Source organism: Capra hircus, chromosome 8, assembly GCF_001704415.2.
Source record: "Capra hircus breed San Clemente chromosome 8, ASM170441v1, whole genome shotgun sequence".
Taxonomy (NCBI): Eukaryota; Metazoa; Chordata; class Mammalia; order Artiodactyla; family Bovidae; genus Capra; species Capra hircus.
This window is the reverse complement of record NC_030815.1, coordinates 12,357,248-12,379,648: the sequence shown is the minus strand read 5'-3', so window position 1 is coordinate 12,379,648 and position 22,401 is coordinate 12,357,248. Positions and strand designations below refer to the sequence as shown.

Below are 22,401 nucleotides of genomic sequence, written 5' to 3'. Positions count from 1 at the left end.
TTTTTTTAAAAAAATTTTTATTGAAGTATGTTTGATTTACAATGTTGTGTTAGTTTCAGATGTATAACAAACTGAGAACAGTATCGAAGTTCCTGAAAAAACTAAGTATAAAACGACCATATGACTCAGCAATCCCACTCTTGAACGTATATCCAGAGAAAACTATAATTCAAAAAGATATATGTTTCCAATGTTCACTGCAGCACTATTTATAACAGCCAAGACATGGAAGCAACCTAAATGTCCACCAAAAGAGGAACAGGCAAAGAGTATGTGGTCTGTGTGTATATATATAATGGAATATTACTCAGCTATAAAAAAGAACAAAATAATGCCATTTGCAGCAACAGGGATAAATCAGAGATTTAGTGGTTATCATCCCACTTATTTTCTTGACAACCTAGCATCTACTATGGCTGTTCAGGTCCTTATCTTATGAATAAGTGGATGCAAAAGGCTCTCAACTGGTCTCTTGACAAGCCTAGTCTTTTGTAACTATTTTATGAATCTGAAAAATTTCTGTGTCATGAAATTAATATACCTAGAACATGTACTCTGAGCACTCTACCTTCCACCCCTGTTATTTAAACATTGTTTCCTCAATTTCTGTTAAAAATTAAAGTTCACTTTTTCTAACCAACTCTTCCAGAATAATATAGAATATTCCTTCCAGAAACATATTATCTATGAATATTAATCTTCTACATATTATTGAAAAATTATGTACCATCTATGTTCCTTATAGTCATTTATAATAAGAAAACCCGTGTCATAGGGTGGTTAGTAAATAAAGACAAAACAGGAAACACTTAAAAGCATGTTTAACTCTTAATAATTAACTCAATAATTAGCTCAATAATTATTAGCTATGTCATCATTTTTATTCATGTATTAACATAAACTGGTCTTTGTTTTAGCTTTCACATCTTGATCCGCATAATGCTACAAGAGGGAATACACTCACAATTCCTTTCTGTCAATCCAATTTTTACATCTCTTTAAAAAAACTAGTGAAATTCTCATCAGCATTCCAGCCAATAGTCCTCCAACTCCTATTAATTAAAACTTGGACAATTCTTATGTCAGTTATCTATCTTCCTATTACTTTCCTGTTACTACTGCCTTGGGTGAAGACTGTAATTTTAATGGACTTATTGTGTATTATTTTTTATTATTAGACTTCAAGCTTAGTCATCCCATTTTTCTTATCTCTATTCTCGCTTTCCCAAGGTTGAACTAACTTCTCTTCTCATCCAGGCTTCACTATTAGTAACTGGCCAAAAATAACAGTAAAAATCAGGCAATATTAAATAATCCCTTTGCCCATCACTGCTCCCAAATATGCATACATTTACATACAAAAATACTATCTGTACACACGTACTGTCTGTATTTGTGGAGGATGTTTCTTAGTGTGGGTTCCTCAGAAGCAGACAAGGAGGAGTAAATCTCTGTGTGTCAGAGGTGTGTTAAATGTGCTCTGAGGAGAAACCTGTAAAAGAGTAGGGGGAGTAGAAGACCAAATCAAACAAGGGCATAAATTTAGCAACTCTCTTAGGGAGTAATGTCAGTCTGATCTGGAAGGGGAGCCCTGGAATGTGCACTATGCATCAGTGTTTTCCCAACTGGATATAAGGGAGCTGGGCTTTTATGCTTCTTCCTCCATCAGTCACTGGTTAAGTCTGACAACAGGCTCATAGGCATTTTCCAGAAAGAGCAGGTGGCTTCAGCAGATGGAGAGAAGTTCTCTGAGTTGCAGGTGAATGCTATTAGGCCTGCTGCTGCTGCTGCTGCTGCTGCTAAGTCACTTCAGTCGTGTCCGACTCTGTGCGACCCCATAGACAGCAGCCCATCAGGCTCCCCCGTCCCTGGGATTCTCCAGGCAAGAACACTGGAGTGGGTTGCCATTTCCTTCTCCTAAATACACACAAAAGCCTGGGAAACAACCTACAAAAATAGCAAATGGGCAGGAGGTTCTCACTTTGGATTGAGTATCAACCGTGTCCATTCCAGAAGGGAAGTGGAAATTCTCTCAGCCTTGGGATCTTCTCCTTCAGCAATGACTTTAGCAGTACACAAAACTCAGATCAAACACACCTTGCTCACTCTCACGCTAAAAACTTCTTACTCTTGAAATAATACCTAGTAGCACATTGTACTCTTGCCTGGGAAATCCCATGGATGGAGAAGCCTAGTAGGCTACAGTCCATGAAGTCGTGAAGACTCGGACACGACTGAGTGACTTCACTTTCACTTTTCACTTTCATGCATTGGAGAAGGAAATGGCAGCCCGCTCCAGTGTTCTTGCCTGGAGAATCCCAGGGGTGGGAGCCTGGTGGGCTGCCGTCTATGGGGTCGCACAGAGTAGGACATGACTGACGTGACTTAGCAGCAGTAGCAGCAGCAGCACATTGTACATTTTCATTATCTTCACATTCTTGATTGCTCACTGAAAAGATCATTTCTCGGAAAAAATTGTAAACTTGAATTAATCATAAAATGTATCCTTCCCAATATCATTTAAATTCACCCTAAAATACATTAGGCACAGATGTCTTTCCAATGTTTTAAGAAACCTTCAGATGAAGATGTTTCCTTTTCAGATAATTTCTATGGTTCTGAATGCTTATCTATGTAACAGGTATTCCCTCATTTAATCTCCTATTGATAGAGCCAAGATTTTATCTGTTCAAAACTCTTCTCTCATTCAGGAATAATTCTTTATTTTTCAAAGCCAATAATTATTTTCCCCATGTTTACATATCAGAATATTAATACATCTGAAGATGTGCAATTGTTTCCCAAGTGTAAAGCAAAACTACAGATTAAATTTAATATATTATCTTAGAGAATAGATTTTACTCAAAGGTGTGATTCATAAATTCCTATTATGTATTGAAGTAATACAATATTGTTATAGGGAGTATATATTAGTAAATCTAATATAAAAGAATTATAAAGAATGACTATGCTGAATTGCCAAAAAGGTTAACACTTCAAAATCAATTAATGTAATACATTATACTAATACAATAAAGGACAAAACCTGAATAGATAGAGAAAAAAGACATTTAACCAAACCCAATATCCATCCATGAAAAAAGCTCAAAAACACAAGTTTAGAAGAACTTCTCCAACCTGACAAAAGACACCTATCAGAAACTGACACTGAATGTCATATATCACAGCAAAAAACTGTACACTCTCATAGAGCTGAGAAATAAAACAAAAGTATCTACTCTCAAAAGTCAAGCAAAGAAAAAAAAAAATAGAATGCACTCAGATTAGAAAAGAAGAAGAGCACCCTTATTTACACACAACATGATCCAGGTTACACAGATTCCTAAGATATATGCAGTAGTCACATACGGATGTGAGAGTTGGACCACGAAGGAAGCTGAGCACCGAAGAATTGATGCCTTTGACCTAAGGTGTTAGAGAAGACTCTTGAGAGTCCCCTGGACTGCAAGGAGATCAAACCAATCAGTCCTAAAGGAAATCAGTCCTGAATATTCATTGGAAGGACTGATGCTGAAGCTGAAGCTCCAATACTTCGGCCAACTGATGCGAAGAACTGGATCTTTAGAAAAGACCCTGATGCTAGGAAAGATTGAAGGCAGGATGAGGAGGGGACGACAGAGGATGAGATGGTTAGATGGCATCACTGACTCAATGGAATGAGTCTGAGCAAGCTCCAGGAGTTGGTGATGGACAGGGAAGCCTGGCATGCTGCAGTCCATGGGGTCACAAAAGTCAGACATGACTGAGTGACTCAACTGAACTGAAGAAATATGCAAAAACAACCACTAAAATTAAAGAATAAATTCAGTAAGTTCATGAGACAAAAATCAATAAAAAGTCAAATGTATTTAGAGTAACAGTGAGCAATTAAAAATGAAAGTAAAAACACTTTGCATCAAATAAAGCAGAGTAAAATATCAAAATAATTATGAGAACTGTACAATGAAAATTGAAAAATACTGCTGGGAGAAATCAAATATGACCTAAATAAATGGAGGGAGCTTTCCTTTCCTTTTCATAGATTAAGAGTCTTGAGATGATTAAAATTAAATTCTTCTAAAACTGATTGGTTATGCATTCAATACAATCTTATCAAAGTTTCAGCAGATTTCTTTCTTCTGGAAATTTAGAAGTTAATCGTAACATTTATATGGAAAGGCAAAAGCCACAAAACAGCAAAAACAATTTTAAAAAAGAACAACACAATTGGAGGACTTAACGCTTCCCAATTTCAGACTTACTACAAAACTAGAGTAATCAAGAGAGTGTGGTACTGAGAAAATGATAAACATATACACAGATCAATAAGGCAGAATCAAGAGTCCAGATATAACCTTTACATTTATGTAAGATAAACACAATTTTCAACAAAGGCTCAAAGGCAATTAATTTAATGGAGAAACAATAGTCTTTTCAACAATGTCCAAATACTAAAAGATGATTCTAAACTAATCGCTCACATTATACTTAAAAATGAGCTCAAAATGAACCAGAGACATAAGCGCAACAGCTAACATTATAAAGCATTTGAAGAAAATAAAGAGAAAAAAATTGTGATTTGGGGTTAGAAAAGTATTTCTTACACACTAGAAGAAAGTATCATCCATAAAAGAAAAAAAATGATGAAATTAGTTTGGTCAAAACCGAAATCAAAGGTACTTACAAAGCATCTTTTTAAAGACAGAAAGACAAGATGCAGTCTGAGAGAAAATATTTACTAAGCCTTTATTTAGTAAAGGTCTGGTATCTAAATTTTATAAACTAAACTGGTAACTGAATAACTGAAAGACAAATGGTCCACTCTAAAACTGAACAAAAGTTTCAAATAGACATTCCATCAAAGAACTATGAAATTAGACAAATGACAGAAGGGAAGATGTTCAGCATATCAAGGAGAATGCAGTTTAAAACACAGTGACATACCGCTTCACATCTACTTTCCAATGATTCAAAAAGGCAGACAGTAGTGTCTATTGGCAGGGACGTGGAAGAACTGAAATCTTCATACACCGCAGGTAAGAAAGTAAAATGGTATAGTGCCTTTTTAAAACAGTTTGGCATTTTCTTAAAAACATAAGTGTAAATTTACCACATGACCCAGTAATATCACTCCTGGGAATCTAAACAGAAGAAATGAAAACACATGCCCACACAAAAAATTCTATGTTATGTTTATAGCAACACAATCCATAATGCCCCCAAACTAAAAACAATCAAATGTCTATCCACCAGTAAATAAATAGTACAATGTGGTATATTCATACAGTGGGTAAATAAAAAGGAGCAAAATGCCAATACCTGCATTGGTATTTTCAATAATGTTATACAGTGAAAACTAATTCAGCCACAAGAAACCCTTCCACATATTTTATGACTCAGTGTATATGAATTTGCCGTTAAAAGGATAGAAAATAGGTTAGAGATTGGCTAGGACTAGGATTAGGAATGTGGGGTGACTAGAAAAATATGAGAGATCTTTTGGGAGTGCTGAAAATATTCCAAAATTGGATTGTAGTGATAGTTGTATAACTCCATAAACTTACCAAAAATTAAACTGTATACTGAAATCAAGTAAATTCTTATCAATGTAAATTATACTTGAAGAAAAGCTGTTAAAAAATCCTGACATTTATGAAGGCCTCTTCGTGTTTCACTGGTTAGTACCAGAGTTACTGATAAGGGGTCCTCTCAACTCACAAGTGCATAACCATTGGCAACTCTGTGCTTCTGTGCTTAGTAAAGCTCTTCTTTTTCTTCACTCTGCCACCTCTGGCCTACTAGCAGCCTTGGGTTGTGCCTTGACCAGATCAAGTTCTACATGGTTTTACCCTATCCATTCGTTTTGTGGTTCATGGAGATTCCTTATCAATTTTTTGTATTAATGATGTTACAGATGTAAAATTTAGTTATTTTGCTATCCTTGTTTGTTTATCCTAGATAATTTGGAGGACTGAGTAGTGTAAAACTGCACTGTTATCATTATCTTTCACTGTAAGGAAATCGGAACTGCTTTTTAAGTCTTAGTGCAAAAAAAAAAAAAAAAAAAAAGGATCCCAAGCAAGAGACAATAGACATGATAATGCTAGACACATATGTAGTGGAGAGATGAAAGCCACAGTATTGTTACAAATGTCAAGTGAAGAATTCAGAAAATACAGAAATATTTAGGACACAGCACCACAGTGACTTTATAGATAAATAGATATGCTTGTATAGAAGTACACACACACACACACATAACCCTTACTTCAACTGGATGATTCCATTCATTTTCATAGGCCAATATGGAATCTTCCCTGGTAGTTCAGCTGGTAAAGAATCTGCCTGCAATTCAGGAGTGAAAGTGAAAGTCGCTCAGTCGTGTCCAACTCTTTGCGACCCCAAGGACCCATGGAATTCTCTAGGCCACAATACTAGAGTGGGTAGTCATTCTCTTCTCCAGGGGATCTTCCCAAACCAGGGATTAAACCAAGGTCTCTCATATTGCAGGTGGATTCTTTACCAGCTGAGCCACAAGGGAAGCCCAAGAATACTGGAGTGGGTAGCCTATCCCTTCTCCAGCAGACCTTCCTGAACAAGGAATCACAATGCAGGAGACCCTGGTTCAATTCCTAGGTTGGGAAGTTAACCCAGAGAAGGGATAGGCTACCTGCTCCAGTGCTCCTGGGCTTCCCTGGTGGTTCAGATGGAAAAGAATCCACCAGCAAAGTGAGACCTGAGCTCGATCCCTGGGTTGGGAAGATCCTCTGGAGGAGGGCATGGCAACCCACTCCAGTATTCTTGCCTGGAAAATCCGCATGGACAGAGGAGCCTGGTGGGCTGCAGTCCATCTGTGGAGTCACAAAGAGTCAGACACGACTGAGCAACTAAGTGCAGCACAGCATATATAGAATCTACTTATTTTTTGCCTGATGAACATTCCCTGATCTACGATATTTGAGTTAGCTGCACCAATATTTATAGTATTCTTTTTTTTAATGTATCAAATTTATTAAAAGTGGTTGTTTACTTATTTATTTCTTCCTCTAAAGTATGAGTGATTAGAAGCTGCTGGCACTGTTAATCTTATTTATCTTAAACCTAGCAGCTGAACATATGTTTATTGAATTAATTAGCCATCTAATCATTTATTCATTTCTGAGTCTCACTATATGTAAACCAGCATATTTCTTCATTTTAGCTAGAATTTCTTTCTTATTTAGCTCAACATTTTTGCAGGTCACATCTCTGCCTTATACTGTTATTTAAACTTCTGGTTTTTATTTTCCCACTTGTGCATTTCTATATTTTCTTCCATTTTTGGATGTCCATGGCATGGTATCTATATCTGTCTTGTGATATTTATTTCTTTCCATCTTGCATAATACTTGTCCTTTTTTCTCATCCCAGCTACTAAAATTTAAACCATCTGCAGAAACAATTGGGGCTTTCTTTTTATTCCTTACTAGATTTTGCATAGAATAAGAATACAATATGCAATGGCTTTAGAATAACTTAGATTTATTGAGGATATAATGTGTGCTAAGCTTGTGTCCCCATGGACAGAGGAGCCTGGAGGGCACAGTCCATGGGGTAACAAAGAGTCAGACATGACTGAGTGACTAAGAACACAAGCTTGTGTTAAACTTGGAGACATAGTCTAGGTGTTCTATCAATTGCTTAATCTGATTGACAAGAGATTCAGAAGCCACTGAACAATAGTTTACTGCCTGTTTTCCTCTACTTAGGTTAATCAGAAAACACTATGAAATGAACCTAGGTAAGAACTGATTTCTTATGGCTATTTATTTGTAATGCAGGGATCTCTTACCTACGTGCTATGTTTTTGAAAAACAGTATATGATTGGTGAGGTTCCAGGCAAGAATACTAGCATGAGTAGCCATTCCCTTCTCCAGGGGATCTTCCTGACCCAGGAATCCAAACTGGGTCTCCCTCACTCCAGGCAGATTCTTTACCATCTGAGCCACCAGGTGAAGCCCAAGGTAGCAAAAGTGAAGCCTTTAATTGCTGTTTAGTCGCTAAATTATGCCCAATTATTTTGCAACTCCATGGACTGTAGCCTGCCAGACTCCTCTGTCCATGGATTTCCCAGGCAAGAATATTGGAGTGGGTTGCCATTTCCTTCTCCAGGGGATCTTTGCAGCCCAGGGGTTGAACCTGCGTCTCCTGTACTGGCAGGTGGATTATTTACCACTGAACCACCAGGGAAGTCTATAAGCCTTTGTTCACTGATTTGTGATCAAAGATTTTGAAAAAAGTGATTTGCACTGATTTCTTTATCTACTGTTATTCAAAGAAGAGTGAGTCTCCATTGGACTTAAATGTTTAAGTTCCTGTCCAGTAATTGAACTATGAATTTGGAGCAAATAAACGGCTTCTCATTCGGAACAAATGTGTTCTTACAAGGTTATTAGCAGTCTAAAACTTCCAGATTTAGGAGAATATCCCAAGACCAAGGTCATGCTCCATGCCAGCTCTAAGCCAAATTACTTCAGTAGAACCCTGTGATGGAAAATGCTGCTGTGGTGGGTATGTGCAACAAACTGAACTAATAATGGGTGTTAGAAAATTTGCAAAATGTTTTCTCTCTTTCTTAGAGTAACCAGTAAAGAAATTAAAAAAAAAAAAAAAGAAAGAAAATGAGAGTAAGGAGAGAGCTAAATATATTATTCCTTCAAGCTTGCTCTGAAAGTATGCTCAACCAGCAAAGGGAAAATATTCGATATTAAACCAAGTGCAGAGTTTGTATTTTTAACTTTTTTTATCTGAGTATTCTGTTTACAGAATTGACATTGTTTGTGACTTTAAAGTGATTGCAAGCATACCAATTATCCCAAAGCAAGCAGATATCACAGTAAACTAGAGTAGTGATCCAAGGAAACATGATTTTTCTCCACTCAGTGAAATTATATGTAAGAGTAGGACTAGAATATATTTTGGCCTTTGAACGTAATAAACACTGAAACTTATTAAAATACCAATTACATTTTATTGGTATGGGAAAAGAGGCTATAGGGAAGGGTTCCAATTCTCCAGCATCATCTGTGCTTGAATGGGCTAACTCTATCTCGAGGACTAATACTGAAAAATAAAAAAATCTGACATTTCAGAGCCATGCCCTACAAGCTAGTTTAGTTGTGACAGAGCAATTTTTCCCATTCTGCTTACTTCTTGCCTTAACAGCAAAAAAAAAAAAAAAAAGAAGAAGAAGAAGAAAGAAAAATGATACTCATAATTCTCCTTCAATTGCAACAAATGTTTATGTATGTAAATGTTTAATCTAATATCTATTTATGTATGCTCAACCTCAGGGAGATTCAGTGTTGAGCATATTCTCAACCAGGAGGAATTTGCCTTACCAATTAACCTAAATGATTTCCATCATATAAATAATGACCATCATGTCTTGACAACCTTATCAAAAATGATACCCCTTTTTTCTATTTGTTTTATCCACAGCATTCATCGGTACTTTCTGATACGTATACACACATGCATTTATGTGTTTATATGTACTGTTGTTGTTGTTTAGTTGCTAAGTTATATCCAACGATTTGTGACCCCATGGACTGTAGCCTGCAAGGCTCCTTTCTCTCTCCATGGGATTGTCCAAGCAAGAATGCTGGAGTGGGCTGCCATCTCCTCCTTCAGGAGGTCTTCTCAACAGGAATAGAATCCACGTCTCCTGCATTGGCAGGCAGATTCTTTGTCACCAAGTCACCTAGGAAGCCTGTGTATGTATTATTTTTACCTGTATGACCATCATCCACTTCTTCCAGAAATGAAGCTCCATGAAAGTAGTAGCGGTCTAGTTTTTCAGCATTATAATACCCAGTGCTAAATCATGTGAGACCCATGGTGGAAATTCTGTACATATGCAAGTAGTAAATATGCAAAATGTATGTATTCAAACCTGTAATGCTGATCAAAAATAAAACAAGATACAAAGCTTTCAGTCTTAGCTGTTAGAATCTTATGTATTCTTATACATTGTGAGTCTCTAACTACTTTAATAAATAACACAGTTTATCCAATATCTGTAATTTTATGTGGCAATATGGCAGAATAAAATGTTGTCCACTTTTTAATGGTTTCTCAGAGAATATTGTTACAAAATGATCAGTGGTTCTAATTCTAATCATTGATCTACTGGTGATACAATTTCAAAGAATAAAAGAGAAAGAAATGTGAATTATTGCTAAGGCATTGGGGTTCAAAATAGCCACTGAAATTTGAAGTTCAAAGAGCCATAAAAAGTTATCTCTAGTTACTTACTGTTGTCACTTTTAAAGTGAAATTATTTTATTTCACCTAATTTTAAGGGTGAAATTGCAATTTTCAGCACAATTCTACTATGGTCATTTCCATTAGGGTTATCCCCTAAGTTACTATCATCTCATTTGCACAGAGAGCAGGCAAAAAGCAGTTAAATCAGTTACTCTTTATGGTAAAAGTTCACTTCCATAAATGCTACAGGTAATACATTTAATCAATATTTTTAATTTAAATAAATTTGCTCTGATAAAGGTTTGGTATTAGACATTTCACAAACAGTTAGCCAGTTCTCAAACAAATCTAAAAAGAAATAGATGTTGACATATAGCTCTTTCTTGTCACAGCTACTTGTTTTCCTTTAATTGGCTTCACTCTCTAAATCGATATGAATCTGAATCAGTTTTTAAATAACTTTCTACATTGCTTTTATCCTACCTACTTCCATATTGCATATTATTTAGATATGTGTTTGCAAAATTTAGCCATCATCCTCAGACAAAAATAGCCTTAAAGTTAATTGCAAAGTTGAATTTGTTTCATACTCTAAAGGTGATGAGTCACTATAACATAAGAAATAACTTAAAAAGGACTTTATAATGGATTGTGGGACAACATCCTATCATAAATGTTCTGATTTTTATATAAATATATTGAAGCCTGTCTCTCTTCAGGAATCACAAAGAAACAAAGTCTTGTTTACTCTGATCATGATGAAAGATGAAACAGACAAGAGGAATTTAACTTTGAATATAGCCTTCCCTTGGATTATAACAACACACTTAGAAGTAGATTTCAGTAATATCCCATTCTTCCAATAAGTTTCAAGTGAATAAAGTTTATTTCCAGTGTATTTTTCCAATTATTTGAAAATATTATTTCCAAATAAAGACACTATTGATAAGAAAATTTTAACTTTAGTTTGAATTCAGAAATGAATTTAAATAAGCACTTTAAAAGATTCTTAGTTATTTCATGATGATAGTATCGCTGTATTTTGTCTACTGTTTTTCAAAGAGAACAAAATAGCAGGACATATATATATATATATATATACACGAGGGTAAAATATAGTCATGTTGAAATTTGTTGAAATACGCGAAAAGAGTAAAGGAGGTGAATGGCTTTATTGTATTAGAAGGTAAACCAAAAAAAGAAAAAAGTAAATTAAACAAAGGGATATTCTATCATTTTAATCTGTGATCACTGTCCTTATATTCTTAAACTACTTTAATTATTTAGAGATCAGAAGGTGATGAGAGGGCAAATGCATCAATTGGAATATCACCTTAAAGATTTTCACAAAGCCCCTCAAGTACAGTGTAAATACCACTCAAGATGAGAGTTTTCAGTCCTCCTTCTGGCCTTCATATCAAGCTTTCTTCATTTCTTGAATTTCCTCATTTTATTCCTTTTTTTTTTTTAATCTTTCCAGCTTTACTGAAATGCAGTCTACATAAGACATTGGGTAAATTTAAGGTGTACGACATGTTGATTGGATACATTTACATATTGCAAAATGAGTATCACTATAACATTAGCTAACATCTGCATCCTGTCACATAATTACCATTTCTTTTTGTGGTGAGAACATTTAAGATTTACTCCCTTAGGGACTTTCCATATGGAATTTAGAATTATTAACTATGATCGCTATGCTGTATATTAGATCTCCAGAGCTTATTCATCTTATAACTGAAAGTTTGTACTCCTTGATACACATCTCCCCAGCCTCTTGCCTTTGGTAACTACCAAGCTAGTTTCTTGAAAAAGATCAATTCTATCAAGAAATTTGCAAATATATAAAATAATGCTACTGTTCTCACTATTCTTTTTTCCCCTTTTGGAAAATGTAACGTTTTTATGAGGTGTTCAGATTATCTCCAGTGTGCTTTAAAGTGTATAGTATTGAGATTGCAGTAAAACTGGGAAACCTACTAAATATTTTACTTAAAAATCTACCCTTAAAGAAAAGGTGGAGTGTTTACCAAAGACAATAGGATCCTCCTTTTTCACTAGTATCTATATTAAACATGCACAGATTTCTAGAAATTCCTATGAACACTTTTGGTGAGAAACATTTTGTTTTGTCCTAATTTATTATATCTCCTATGAACTAGTTAATAATTTAATAATGAGAATTCTCTATTTTCTCTTTCAAATTTCAGTGAATGAAAAAAGCTAAAGGAAAACTTGCTATGGAGATTACTAGACTTTCAAGGTGTTGTTGTTGGTGTTTCCTACTTTTGAATGAATAACTGTTTGACTGGGGGCTTCCCCGGTGGCAAAGAATATGCCAGCAATGCAGGAGACACAGGAGATGCAGATTCAATCCCTGGGTCGGGAAGATCCCCTAGAGGAGTAAATTGCATCCACTCCAGTATTCTTGCCTGGAAAATCGCATGGACAGAGGAGGCTGGTGGGTTACAGTCTGTCCACAGGGGTCGCAAAGAGTTGGACACAAATGAGCACACACACACACAGGAAAAGTCCATGCCTCTGTGTGCTTCACTTGTTCACACTTGTTCTGCTTGGTTTTCCAACACTCTACCACCTCATCCTTTCATTAAATGTTAAGGGACAATTACAACAGAATACATCAAAGCTAACAATTCCCTGTCAATAGTATCTTTTAATTGATCCTTCTCTAGGAACAACATCAAACTGGGGAGGTACAGCCATGCTCCACACTCTGACTTGGGGGTTGTATATTGGTTCTGCCCTGGGAAAATCTGTGCACCTACCATATGTTCAGCAGTATTTCTGGAACACTTGAAAACCAAGTGATGCTTGTCAATGTTACATGCCTGTGGGTTATACATAATGCAGTGTTGACAAGTTCAAAAGAAGAAACAAAATGCAACTTCTGCAGAAAAAAATAATTAAGCATATATATCAAAAGTCTGTTTTTTGCTTTTTGTTTTTTCCTCAGTGAACTATATTCTTGCAGGGATAATCCCACGGACAGAGAGCCTGGCAGGCTACAGTCCATGGGTCACAAAGAGTCGGTAACGCGACTCTGTACGACCCCATAGATGGCGGCCCACTATCCCTAGGATTCTCCAGGCAAGAACACTGGAGTGGGTTGCCATTTCCTTCTCCAATGCATGAGAGTGAAAAGTGAAAGTGAAGGTGCTCAGTCATGTCCGACTCTTCGAGACCCCATGGACTGCAGCCTACCAGGCTCCTCTGTCCATGGGATTTTCGAGGCAAGAGTACTGGAGTGGGGTGCCATTGCATTCTCCACTAAGCACACACACACATAGTTGATTTACAGTGTTTTGCTAGTTTCAAGTGTATATCAAAAAGAGGCAGTTATGTATATATTTTCTTTTAATATTCCTTTTCCCTATAGCTTATAACCAAATACTAAGGATAGTTCCCTATCCTCTCCAGTAGGTCCCTGTTGGTTTTCTATTTTATATATCAGTTCAGTTCAGTTCAATCACTCAGTCATGTCTGACTCTTTGTGACACCATGAATTGCAGCACGCCAGGCCTCCCTGTCCAACATCAACTCCCAGAGTTCACTCAAATTCAGGTCCATCGAGTCAATGATGTCATCCAGCCATCTCATTCCCTGTCGTCCCCTTCTCCTCCTGCCCCTAATCCTTCCCAGCATCAGAGTCTTTTCCAATGAATCAGGTCTTCGCATTAGGTGGCCAAAGTATTGGAGTTTCAGCTTCAACACCAGTCCTTCCAATGAACACCCAGGACTGATCTCCTTTAGAATAGACTGGTTGCAGTCCAAGGGACTCTCAAGAGTCTTCTCCAACACCACAGTTCAAAGGCTTCAATTCTTCAGCACTCAGCTTTCTTCACAGTCCAACTCTCACATCCATACATGACCACTGGAAAAAAAGAAACATAGCCTTGACTAAATGGACCTTTGTTGACAAATTAATGTCTCTGTTTTTGAATATGCTTTCTAGGTTGGTCATAACTTTCCTTCCAAGGAGTAAGCGTCTTTTAATTTCATGGCTGCAATCACCATCTGTAGTGAATTTGGAGTCCAAAAAATAAAGTCTGACACTGTTTCCACTGTTTCCCCATCTATTTACTATGAAGTAATGGGACCAGATGCCATGATCTTAGTTTTCTGAGAGCTGAGCTTTAAGCCAACTTTTTCACTCTCCTCTTTCACTTTCATCAAGAGGTTCTTTACTTCCTCTTCACTTTCTGCCATAAGGGTGGTATCATCTGCATATCTGAGGTTATTGATATTTCTCCCGGCAATCTTGATTTCCGCTTGTGCTTCTTCCAGCCCAGCATTTCTCATGATGTACTCTGCATAGAAGTTAAATAAGCAGGGTGACAATATACTGCCTTGATGTACTCCCTTTCCTATTTGGAACCAGTCTGTTGTTCCATGTCCAGTTCTAACTGTTGCTTCCTGACCTGCATATAGGTTTCTCAAGAGACAGGTCAGGTGGTCTGGTATTCCCATTGAGAGGGTAACAGGCAGGAAGGCCAGGGGTCTCCAAATGGAGGAAATAGTCTGCAAGTGTCAGACATTTTTATCTCCCTTAAATGGCAGGAAGAAACAAACTAGGGATATTTTTTTTCTTCTTATTTTTTTTTTCCTTCTTTATATAAATTTAAAAGTAGGTTTCTCTTAAAATCCTGTGTTGCCATAATGACATCTGGTTTCACTTGAAGTTAACCATTGCCTTTTTCTTATGGAAATGTTTATCTTAAGCTATGCTAATGTACAATGCATTTACCCCAAACTCTGTCTTCAGGTTGGTTCTGCCTTTTGGGCTCAGAACCTACTTGATAAACCAGTATGTTATACTCTGATATTGTTCCTCTAATCTATGTAAATAACACTATTTGTATGGTGCTCTGCCCTTCTTCAAGATTCAAGTTAATCCTGTTATGGCCCAAGATGAACCATTTGGAGCCAAGATTATCCAAAAATACATCCTATGGGTGAGGGGCCTGGTGCCATTCTAAGTTTTGAGACATTCCTTTCTTTCATTAACAGACTGCTGGTGACTATATAACATCCAGCTAAAGACTAGCAGGGGGGTACTCTTTCTGTCCCCTTCTGATGCCTATGTCAGAAGCTTCCTTTATCTCCTTTATACTTTAATAAAACTTTGTTACACAAAAGCTCTGAGCGATCAAGACTCATCTCTGGCCCCGGATTGAATTTTTCTACTCCGGGGGTCAAGAATCCTGGCATTGTAATTCAACAACAACCTTTCACCATCTCTTGAAGAATTTTCCACAGTTTATTGTGATCCACATAGTCAAAGGCTTTGGCATAGTCAATAAAGCACAAATAGATGTTTTTCTGGAACTCTCTTGCTTTCTCGATGATCCGATGGTTGTTGGCAATTTGACCTGTGGTTCCTCTGCCTTTTCTAAAACCAGCTTAAACATCTGGAAGTTCATGGTACACATATTGCTGAAACTTGGTTTGGAGAATTTTGAGCATTACTTTACTAGCATGTGAGATGAGTGCAATTGTGCGGTAGTTTGAGCATTCTTTGGCATTGCCTTTCTTTGGAATTGGAATGAAAACTGACCTTTTTCAGTCCTGTGGCCACTGCTGAGTTTTCCAAATTTGCTGGCATATTGAGTGCAGCACTTTCACAGCATCATCTTTCAGGATTTGAAACAGCTCAACTGGAATTCCATCACCTCCACTAGCTTTGTTTGCAGTGGTGCTTTCTAAGGCCCACTTTACTTCATATTTCAGGATGTCTGGCTCTAGGTGAGTGATCATGCCTTCATGATTATCTGGGTCATGAAGATCTTTTTTGTACAGTTCTTCTGTGTATTCTTGCCACCTTTCTTAATATCTTTTGCTTCTGTTAGGTCCATACCATTTCTGTCCTTCATTGAGTCCATCTTTGTGTGAAATGTTCCCTTAGTATCTCTAATTTTCTTGAAGAGACCTCTAGTCTTTCTCATTCTGCTTTTTTCCTCTATTTCTTTGCACTGGTCGCTGAAGAAGGCTTTCTTATCTCTTCTTGCTATTCTTTGGAAGTCCACATTCTGATGCTTATATCTTTGCTTTTCTCCTTTGCTTTTCACTTCTCTTCTTTTCACAGCTATTTGTAAGGCCTCCCCAGACAGCCATTTTGCTTTTTTGCATTTCTTTTCCATGGGGATAGTCTTGATCCCTGTCTCCTATACAATGTCACGAACCTCCGTCCATAATTCATCAGGCATTCTATCTATCAGATCTAGTCCCTTAAATCTATTTCTCACTTCCACTGTATAATCATAAGGGATTTGATTTAGGTCATACCTGAATGTTCTAGTGGTTTTCCTTACTTTCTTTATATATAGTAGTGTGTTTATGTTAATCCCCAAATCCTAATTTATCCCTCCATCCCCTTTCCCCTTTGGCAGCCATAAGTTTATTTTCTGTGTCTGTGACTCTATTTCTATTTTGCAAAAGTTTATTTGTTCAAAAGTCTGTTGATATGGTTGAATCCTATCATTTTTGGACAATTTTGGACAATTTTAGAAAGTACAAGACTTATTAAAGGAAACTTATTCCTAAGAATGTGTGATGTAGTACCAGGACGTTATCTTAAAAACATAATAAAATATGTGCTCTAAGCAATCATATAAGTAATATTCACATTTCCAGGAGAGGAGGCAGCAGGTTCAGAACTGTGGGAAAAGTTAAGACATTCAATTAAATGGTTGAAAATAACTGTTAAATCAATAAAAATTTTAGTTCCCCAAATGGCTCAATTTGTTAACTAAAGGTAATCTTGGGCTTCCCAGGTGGCACTAGTAGTAAAAAATCCACCTGCCAATGTAGGAGACTTAAGAGACTCAGGCTTGATCCCTCTGTTGGGAAGATCCTCCGGAAAAGAGTATGGCAACTCAACCCAGTATTCTTGCCTGGAAATTCCATGGACAGAGGAGCCTGACGAACTATGGCCAATAGGGTTGCAAAGTGTTGGACAACTGAAGCAACTTAGCATGCCCTCATGAAAAGGTAATCTAACCAGTCTTTTCAGGTAGCATTCCTGTAATTTGCAATCATCTTGTATTTGTATTTCTACATATGTTTTAGATTTGTTTACTTTCTTTTTAGATAGACACAAATTTTATTTGTGTTTTCTCACCCCACATTTTAATTAATTTTTCAATTGATTGATTCTTTTCTTGCTTTATTAGTTGAACTTCTTTGGCTAGTTAATCTCTTTCTTTCATTCCCCCACCCAAGAGATATTTTATCAGAGGATTAGGCTTGTAACTCATTTAAACTTTAATAATAAGTTGAGATAAGTATGACACCAAGACTTCTAATCATTTGCTTCATTGGATAAAACTACAGAGGTTAGTGTGCCAGAGCTCCCTCTGTCCTGAGAGAAACTCCAGAGGGAAGCAGCTGTTACATGATTCAGTTGGTCTTTTGTCCCAACACCCAAATCAGGTGACCAGTTTGCACACCAGGACCACTATGGCCCTCATCATTGTCCTCTGGCTTCCCACTGCTCAGGCACAGTTGTTAATAAGAGTTCTAAGAATACACAAAGGGGATAGTTTCTTCAACAAATAGCACTGGAAAAACTGGATATCTACATGTAAAAGAATAAATTGGATACCTATCTTATATCATATACAAAAATCAACTTGAAATATATTAAGCACCCAAGTGTAAGACATGAAACTCTAAAAATCATAGAAAAAAATAAGGAAAAGACTTCCTGGTATTAGTCTTAGCAAATTCTTGGATATGAAACCCAAAGCATAGGAAACAAAAATAAACATCAGGAACTATATAAAAAAACAACTTTTGTATAACAGAAGAAACAAGAGTGAAAAGGCAACCTAGAGAGAGAGAGAAAATATTTGTAAACAACTTATCTGATAAGTGGTTAACATCCAAAATATATAAGAAAGTACTACAACTCAATAGCAATAAAAATAATAACAACCTGATTAAAAAATGGGCATAAGACCTGAATAGATATTTCTCCAAACAACACATGCAAATAACCACCAGGTATATGAAAAAGTGTTCAATATCACTAATCATCAGGAAGCTGCAAATCAAAGCCACCAAATGAGACATCACCTCACACCTATAGGATAGCTATCACCAAAAAATAATTATTATCACCAAGGATATGCAAGTTTGTAAACCGTGTACACTGCTGATGGAACTGTAAAAGGGTGCATTTGCTACATGGAGCTTTTTCCAAAAATTAGAATTATATATACCACATGATTTAGCCATTCTACTTTTCGGCATATATCCAAAATAAATGAAATCAGGATCTTGAAGAGGTAGTTGCACTCCTATGTTCACTGTGGCATTATTCACTAAAGCAAGAATGTAGAAACAACCCAAATACCCACTGACAGAAGAATGGATAAAGAAAATGTGGTATACACAGATAATGGATTACCATTCAGTCTTAAAAAAGGAAATACCTCTATTTACAAAAACATGGATGAACCTAATATGTTATGCTAAATGAAACGAACCAGTTGCAGAAGGCAAATATTGTGTGATTCATTTAAATAAGGTATCTAAAATTTCAAAATCTTAGAAGTAACAAGTAGATGATGATTGTTGCTAGGGTTTAGGAAAAGGGGGATATGGGGAGTTGTCCATTGTACACAACAAGGTTGGTGACAGCAGCCTTGTTGCAGTAAAAATGGACTGTGGAATCAGACTGCCGCTCCGCAAATCATCAAAAGTAAAGCCATTCTTACCAAACTGCCCCCAAGCCTACCTTCATAATCCATAGAATTAGTCTGAATGATGAAACCTATCGCGTCCTCACCCATATATCACTTTGCCTTCCTTGCTGGAAGGATCACATTCAGCATTTATGAGGCAAGTGACATTTTCCTTTTTTCTAAAGCTACTCTATTTGAAAGCAAGGAGTCACTTTATGTATATAACAATTTCTGCCATGAATAACATTTTAAAATCACAAAGACTACTGCAAATCAAAACTAGAAAAAATACAGTGATTAAAAAATATGTCTTTCTATGTTTCTTAACCCATACATTTTTAAACTAAATTCATTGATATATATTTAAGTCTTTGACATCTAAGCTGACAAATGATATCCAAAAAGAAAGTAATATTTTGATTTCTTAAATTATTTTAATATTATTCAACAAGTTTTTAAAATATTTGTTTCTATGCTTTTCACAGAAAAGCAAAATTTCAAATATGCCTCTCTAAAGGCAAACACCTTTATCTTCTCGAAGATAGATTTAAATTCCATACATGTAGCTGATACACTGCTCAAGAGAGTTTGGGTTTGTGTAGTGAAAAGTGCCAATAGACACATAAAAGCAAATAGATCTGATGTGAAGTTTTCAGAACTAGTTATCTTGCCTCACGAGATGCACAGGAAGCATCTAGAAAGTCTGCAACAGATTTTCCTTTCACCTGCTATGATGATAAATACCAACACTTCCACTGTTATGTTTCATTCATCAAGGCACATTTTCTAAAACTTGTTCATACTTAATCCTCTTACATTAGAATTATTTCCATAACAGTTCTAAGAAAACAGACCTAAAACATACTGTAGAATGTATGTTAGTATTTCTGCATAAGGGCTTTTAGAATGCATTTCTCCTATTTTATGCATAATCTCAGGGGAAATTTCTGTTTTATAAGGAATTATGGAAGTAAACCCAATCCATCACTTATAATAACATAGGAATGAAGTAAAACTCCTCTTGTTAAAAAATGATTTTTAGGGACATCCCTGAGGGTCCAGTTGTTAAGAATCTTTTGCCAATGCGGGAGACATGGGTTTGATCCCTGGTCCAAAAAGATCTCCCATGCCACTGCAACCTGTAAGCTCGCATGCCCTAGAGCCCAGGCTCTGCAACAAGAGAAACCACCATAGTAAGAAGCTTCTGGACCTAAACAAAGAGTAACCGCCACTCGCAGGAACTCGCCACACACAGAAGAAAGACCTAGTGCAGCCAAAAATAAAAATAAATAAATCTCTTTTAAATGTGTGAAAAATGATTTTTATAGTTTGCATTTGTGATCATAACCATAAATTTCTAGATCACATATTTGATGACATTAATATATATAAGATAAACCTAATATATGCTGATTTTAATAGTAAAATATCCTATAAAATGTGACTCTTTTTAAAAAAAATCACAAAGGAGCTTATTTTTTGTCCTTCTTGTTGAGACACATTTGAAATTGGGATAGACAAATTTTTTATGCTTTTGAAATTGGAATAGATCGATTTTTTTTTTACTATGTGATATCATGTATGTATGGAATCTAAAAATGGATACAAACGAACCCACCTACAAAACAGAAAGGGACCCACAAACATAGAAAACAAACCCATGCTTACCAAAGGGGAAGAGAGTAGGGTGGGAATAAACTAGGACTTTGGGATTAGCAGGCAAAACCTCCTATACATAAAATAAATAAGTAGCAAGAACCTACTACTGTATGGCATGAGGCTTCCTGGTGGCTCATTGATAACAAATCTGCCTGCCAATGCAGGAGATGTGGGTTTGATCCCTGAGCAGGGAAGATTTCATGGAGAAGGAAGTGGCAACCCATTCCAGTATTCTTGCCTAGGAAATCCCATGGACAGAGGAGTCTGATGGATTACAGTCCATGGGGTCACAAAGAGTCAGCAGTGACTGAGCATGCACACACATTAACTGAATCACTTTGCTATATACCAAAACAAACATAACATTGTCAATCAACTATACTCCAATTTAAAAACAAATAAAGAATAAAGAATGCTTGCTTCATGTTAGGAATGCATGGGAACTAAATCATCTTGGCTTGAAAGACTATTTAAAAGGTGGAGAAACACTGGCCAGCTGTTCTTTACAGCTCTAAAATACTATAATAAGTTCTTTCCCTTTACAGGAATTCAACAATGACCATACCTTACCTTTCTCAATAAAATTCTTGGGCACCCAAGCAGGATCCCCAACTGCATATGGGTCATTATATGAACTACAGCAGCCTTCTCAACTTCAAAATTCAGTGGTGGCGGAGTCATCAAACATGGGACTGTCATCCAGCGGAGGTTATCATTGCTGGAGTTGTACTATCAGTAACTGGTCCGATAGTGGGTGGTGAGGGTGTAGGCATGGCGGTGGGAATGCCAATACTGTTGCTGCCACTGTGTGTCCCTAGTCTCTGGCTTATAATGAAACTCTCCTGCCGGACTATGTTCACTTCCAAGGCTAGCAGGACTTGTCATGTAGTCATTAGGAACTGTTGGAGACTGAATAGGTTCCAGGGTTTTGTAAGGAATATTTCATCCCAACGTTCCCCAGCCTGACACGGGAGGGTGCAGTGGTTTCTGAGTAGTAGGATTTGTTCTTGACAGTATGCCAGTTCTTGCAAGCTGGTTATTTCCATGCTCGACACCATGGCCCAAGTTATCCAGAACTCTATGGTCAGTGGGTTTCCAAACATAACTTACAGGATGCTCCATATTTGCATGAGCTATTGTTTTGTAAGTTTTTGATGTATTCTTATTTGTGGTCAAAATACCAATCTCTCTTTGAGCCACTTTCTCTTTACGAATGTCCAGTCTTGTGGAAAACTCCGTTATCTAGAGCTGAGAGCCTTGGATTGGAGCATTGTTAACTAGCAATTGGGGCATTGTGAACTAATGCATTTATCTGATAAGCAAGACTAGCTAGGGATAGGATTGGGTAGGCTTTGGTCTCTTCTAAAGCTTTTCTCTTGTCTAGTAGCTGTATGCAGTTGTTTTCGCAGTAGTCTGCCACCCGGGTCGGGTTCTGGTAACCTTCTCTCAGGGCCCTCTAGCCAAAGGGCATTTCCTCCTCTAGCAACATCTGCAGCTCTGCCATTTTCCACCCCTCTGCAATGCTTCCTCTCCTGTTAAGCAGAGACAGAGGCAGCAGCAAGGCCCATGGAGGCTACCATCTAAGTCACAAACTGGATACAAACTGCCTGCCTGCCCTCCGACTGCGTACTGTGGGATCTCACCTTCTTCTCTTCCTCGTCACTCTCTCTTCCTTCCTCCATCCACTTTGCGCAGGCACCTCCAGGATAGATCAACTTTTTAAAGAAATACTGTTGGTCTCAACTTTTAATAGCTGTTGTTGCTGCTGTTTAGTCCTTAAGTCCT

The 22,401-nt window shown here is 37.0% G+C and overlaps 1 pseudogene; it reads right to left on the bottom strand.

Annotated features, from left to right (window-relative positions):
- LOC102190877 lies at nucleotides 21,128–22,120 on the bottom strand (annotated as a pseudogene).